Below are 6,063 nucleotides of genomic sequence, written 5' to 3'. Positions count from 1 at the left end.
GATGAGCCCTTCCGAATGGACTGCAAGGTTAGTGTACTACTTACCTGTATGCTTCTGCGTTATACTCCAGCTATCATCTCCAGTTCCTGTCTCCCTTGTGTCTCCAAGTCCTCAGTGTGTGTGTGTTTACCCAGCACATGTTAGCGAGGTGTGTGCTCTATCCATCTGTTCCATTCAAGTTTACTTACCTGTTTCCAGCCTGTTTGCTGTTAATAAATAATAAATAAATACCTGTTTCTGTATTCTGCTGTCTCTGAGTCTACATACCATAACAAAAACATACATACATACTACTATTGAGATTGTAATTAATTTACAATTATAAAACTGGAACACATTTTATTATTTTAATAATGAAGTATTAACTTGGAAGTTACAAAGAGCACTCAGAACACTTGATCCTCACATTATCTCCCTTCATACATTATTTCCCAGCACTGTGTTCCCTGGTTTACCCAAGGAAGTATGATGACATTAGGACTCAAAATCATATAATTAGATATGCCACAACTCACCTGGGTCTGCTTTATTTGTTTTAGAGACATTTACAACTTTGCAGATGTATGACATGTCATGTTATGCGCTGCTGTGCCATGTCTTCCATGTTCTGGACAGTAAATTATGATGATTAGGACTCTGTTTACCCTACTGATTGGTCCCTTGTGGAATAACTCTTGTGGACAGATTGTCCTGAACGGATATTACTGGTCTGTGTCCAATATTATGTCACATCAATTTATATGTCATGCTGGTCAGCTCTGTTTAATTCTCTAATTAACACAAAGGATGTTGCAGATGTTTTAAAAATGGTATGTAATACTATGTCTGGGTTGTTAGGGGCCAAGCACCGAAGTAATGAAGTCCAAAATTCCAAAATTGTAAGGTTTAGTTTTTTCACTATTTTTAATAGTTCGAAAAACTTACTTTTTCGAACTCATCCTAAACGGTTTGTATGATTTTCACCAAAATTGGCTCAAATCATTTTCCGACCATGCTGGTAAAAAGTTAAGGAATTCAAGTTGTTTAGTCAAACCGTTCTCGAATAACAGATGAACGAATTCCACGAAAAGCACGCACAAATGAATGTATGCATCTTCGGCACCAGGCCTTGATAGTACTCAAAAAGTTTGTCATACGTCATTGTGCTATTTTTATGTCACTGCACATGCGCAGTGCTTTCCAGTTTCGGTTTTTAATCCGATCAAGTGTTAACATGTCCTCTCATTCGGATTACAAAAGGAATAAAGCACCCCTTACAATCCGATCAAAATTTTAATCAGATCTAGCCACTTCAATCCGATTGACGTGTTTACATGTGACTTTTTTATTCCGATTGTGCTTCTAGTCCTATTACGATCGGATTATTCGGGTCCATGTAAACGCAGCTATTGTTGCAGTTGGTCTGATGCTACATACCATGCTTAGCTTCTCTAGCCTCTGTAGTGCGTGGCCCTGTAATTGCTGCTTGCAGCTATAATTTTTATCATTGATGTTGTCGTTTTGTTTTATAATTTCATTCTTCTTTCAATATTATTTGTGATGTACAGCACTTTGGAGTTACTGTGTAGCATGAAAAGTTAATAAATAAATTAAAATAAATAAATACAAGTATTTACGTATGTATGTGTTCCCATATCAACAAACAGCCTCATAAAAATTCTGAAGTTTAAAGTTAGGTTACAACATTAATATTTATATTAATAATATTAGCAAAACATTAGCATAATACAATCAACTTTGTAAATACAAATTAGCCTATTGTACATATTGTTTAAATCAAGCAATGAATTAGTCAGTAAACCTACTAATAAAATTCTGCTTATACATTAAGGTGGTGTATTGCTTAACAAAGTTGCTGCTTTCTGTCTACATTAATGTTGCATATAAAGCTTGTTTAAAAGCGGTCAAGTCCCTAATAAGATCTTTGAAGTCAAAGTTTATTTTATTTTTATTTTTTTCTTCAATTGTACATTTAGAAGCAAGCAAATAAAACAGCACATCAGATATTAAAAAAAGCCCCCCCAAAAAACAGGCCACTGAAGTGAAACTGAAGAATCTCAATGCTGTTATGTCAATTATTTTTCAAAATTATTAGGCCAGTCAAATTTAGACCGGAACTAGCAGTTACGTAATACTATATAACGTTACCATAGTAATATTGATTTGCAAAACAGTCTGTGGGCTTCTAGCTACTCAGGCTCACTATTTCCTGCCGTATGACGCCACTGTGATATCCACATACCAGACATTAAGCAATTGGCCGTGACACTATGCAGAATCACTCCAGAGATTTGTTTAAAACATTAGGAAAAATTACACAGCTGGAGGAGTTTCATCTGCTCTTTTTGCATTCCTTTAAAAAAATAAATAAATTATGATTTACAGTAATATTTATGACCTAGATTTTTTGATGGCAATAATTCAGTCTGTTCTAGTAAATATTTTGCTCTCTCATTGTCTTTTGTTTCTCTCTGTATTCTTCTATATACTCAAACAGTGACTGTTTCAGTGCTTGTGCAGAGGCTGGATCGTCAAATATTCATTTTTCATAAAGAGTCCAGATGACATTCACAATCTAAACAGAGTTGAAACACCTGCTCCTCTCCCATTTCCTTCAAATGCACAATATGATGATGCCAGAAAAGTGTCATTTCACAAGGACCTTCTAGAGTTTGAAACTATAAACAGTGGCGACTGGCTTGATGAGGGATCCAGATAAAAGATACAGATGGCTTCCTGCCCACCCCCACCCATGACCTCCTCTGAGCCTCCCACCAAATTGTTGCCGCCACCAGCTTTAATTAAGCAATCCATCTCAGGTGAGAGCTGAATGTGCTGATTACGACACAGACCGTCTGCGTGACCTGCTTTTATGAAAAGTAGAGAGGAGAAAGTAACCCTGCATTCTGCTGGGCATTGATAGATCAATAAATAAATAAATATATGTTGTTATTATCATAATCATAATCAAATTAAAGTACTGTAAAACTGTGTACAGAACATTTGACCATTAACAATAAATGAGATGATAATTATACAATGCACTAAAAGTGTTTAATTAAACAGTAGGCCTTTTTAATTAATATTTGATGTTAATTTTCTCACCCTCAGGTCATTCAAGATATAGATGACTTTTTTTTTCTTCAATAGAACAGTAAAGAGGATTTTTAAACTGTGATCATAAAATGTAAGTCATTAGCTACCGTCACTTTGAGAATCATAAAAAAGTTAATGATTATCTGATTATCAAGTAACTGATCATTATTTACATTTTTAATTTTTTTATGGTTTCTCATGATTTCTGTAAGATGGTGAGTTGATTAAGACTCCTTTATTCACTTTATATGCTTTGGACATGTACAACATATGCGTTTCTCATATTTATTGGGTGCTTTAACAATATAATTGCATATATGTTACACCATCGCGTGATTATGTAACAAACTGGTGAATCGGTTATTTCAACCAGAAATGAACTATCCGAAAGAACGTCTCGATTACGTACGTAATCCTCGTTCCCTGAAGGAGGGAATGGAGACGTAACGTCAGAGTGACTGACGTAATGGGATCTTGCCCGAGAGCCCAATCACCTTCGAGTGTTAACAAAACAAGCCAATGTCAGTTGGCGTGCATGTTTCACCATGCACACCCCGCCCCGCAGCGCGGGTATAAAAGGAGAGCGCGTGCCAATGGACATCAGTTTTTCGCTGAGGAGCCGAGACTGTGTGCCCCGGCCATACAGCTGTGGTACAGCAACTATGGCAACGGGACGTTACTTCTCCGTTCCCTCCTTCAGGGAACGAGGGTTAAGTACGTAACCGAGACATTCCTTTCAGTCAGTCACGTTCAACGTAACGTCAGAGTGACTGATATAATGGGATCCCTATGAAAACGCCACTATTGCTGACCCCCTCCAGTGCCCTGCGGAAGCCGGCAAGTCGCCCCACACCAGTTGGGACGGAAGATAGGACAGGGTTTAGGCAGAGATGACAGCCACTGCTGTTCCATACAGTGGGTATGGATAACACTGGGAAAGCTTACTCCAAGTAGGGGGACGCTACGGTAGCCACATCCTGTGTAAAGGAGGTACCATGTGGAGATTATACATATGGACTGGCCAGGGGCAGTACTACATATAGAAGTCTCTGAGGTAGACTCAGCCAGCCTGGGGTGAGATAACTACACAACAGAAGGTCTCTGCCAGGGAAAGACACTGGCTCACCGTGAGGGGAGCCGTACCGTGGAAGAATACACATGTGGGATCACCCGAAGGGGAATCACTACACACGGGCACCTAGCCCAGCACAAGGGCTGACCACAAGGGCTGACCTTGGGCAAACACACAAGTGCTGGACCTGGCATCTGGCGCTCCACCACGCCTGACTGCCGAGGGTGCGGGAGGAAATTCAACAGGGTTCACCGTGGGGAACTGAACTGAGAAGCAATAAAAGCACAGTGTCCAGTCCGTAGCGGGGAAGAGCGCAGCAAGCATGATTGACACCGAGCAGGTTCCAGTGTTACTGGCCATCTGAGGCAAGTACATGGGACGACACGGGCTCTACACGGAGATTAGAAAATCTCGCAAACGTGTTAGGTGTCGCCCAGCCGGCAGCTCTACAAATGTCTGCTATTGAGGCGCCCCGCGCCAATGCCCAAGAGGAAGTTACGCCTCTCATAGAGTGTGCTATGGTAAGCACCAGGCCTGATAGGCCAAGACTATAGCCTCCACTATCCAGTGGGCAAGTCTTTGTTTGGATACAGCCTTTCCCTTCTGTTGTCCTCCGAACCAGACGAAGAGCTGGTCTGAGGTCCTGAAGCTCTGCGTCCGGTCCACGTAAATGCACAAGGCGCGGACGGGACAGAGCAGAGCAATGGCTGGATCTACCTCCTCCCGGGGCAGCGCTTGCAAGTTCACCACCTGATCCCTAAGGGGCGTGGTGGGAACTTTAGGCACATATCCAGGCCGGGGTCTCAGGACAACTTCAAAGTTAGCCGGTCCGAATTCCAGGCACGAATCATCGACCGAAAATGCCTGCAGGTCCCCTACCCTCTTGACCGAGGCCATTGCAGTGAGGAGCACTGTCTTCATTGACAGAAACTTAAGCTCTACTGACTGCAGAGGCTCGAAAGGCTCCTCCCTCAAGGCCGTCAGGACCGAGGGGAGATCCCAAGAGGGTACCAGATGAGGGCGCGGAGGATTTAACCTCCTCGCCCCTCTGAGGAACCTGATGACCAAGAGCTAAGCTTCCCCACAGACTTAGCATCTACTGCATCGTGATGTACAGTAATTGCGGCAACATACACTTTGAGGGTGGAGGGAGACAGCCTTCGCTCCAACCCATCTTGCAGGAAAGAGAGCACGACCGTGATCGGGCATCTCCGGGGGTCTTCCCAGCAGGAAGAACACCAATCGACGAACAGGTTCCACTTCAGCCTGTAAGCGTGTCTTGTAGATGGGGCTCAAGCTGAAGTGATGGTGTTTACCTCAGCTGGGGGCAGCCCACCTAGAACCTCCGTTTTCCGCCTCCTCTCTAAGAAAGGAGATCCCTCCGCAGAGGAATTTGCCAAGGAGGGGCTGTCGTGAGGAGCATCAGTTCTGGGAACCAAGTCCGATTGGGCCAGTGTGGCGCCACCAAAAGGACTTGCTCCCTGACATTGCACAGGGTCTGTGCGAGAAGGCTCACTGGGGAAAATGCATATTTTTGTAGGCCCCGAGGCCAGCTGCGTGCCAGCGCGTCCGCGCCGAGGGTCCCCTCGGACTGGGAGTAAAACAGCTGGCAGTGGGATGTTTCCGGGGAGGCAAACAGGTCTACCTGAGCATCCTCGAAGCGTCTCCAAATCAGCTGGACTACCTCGGGGTGACATGAGAGCTCGTCGGCTGCACGACTGAGCTCGCCTGGGACATGAACGGCACAAAGCGACCTCAGATGCTTCTGACTCCAAAGGAGGAGATGGCAGGTGAGTTGTGACATGCGACGGAAGCGTAGACCGCCTTGCTGGTTGATGTACGCAACGGTCACAGTGTTGTCCGTAAGGACCAGTACATGCTTGTCGGGCTGAAGG

Source organism: Barbus barbus (assembly GCF_936440315.1).
Source record: "Barbus barbus genome assembly, chromosome: 14".
Classification (NCBI taxonomy): domain Eukaryota; kingdom Metazoa; phylum Chordata; class Actinopteri; order Cypriniformes; family Cyprinidae; genus Barbus; species Barbus barbus.
The sequence above is the reverse complement of the archived record's forward strand: the minus strand, read 5'-3'. Positions refer to the sequence as shown.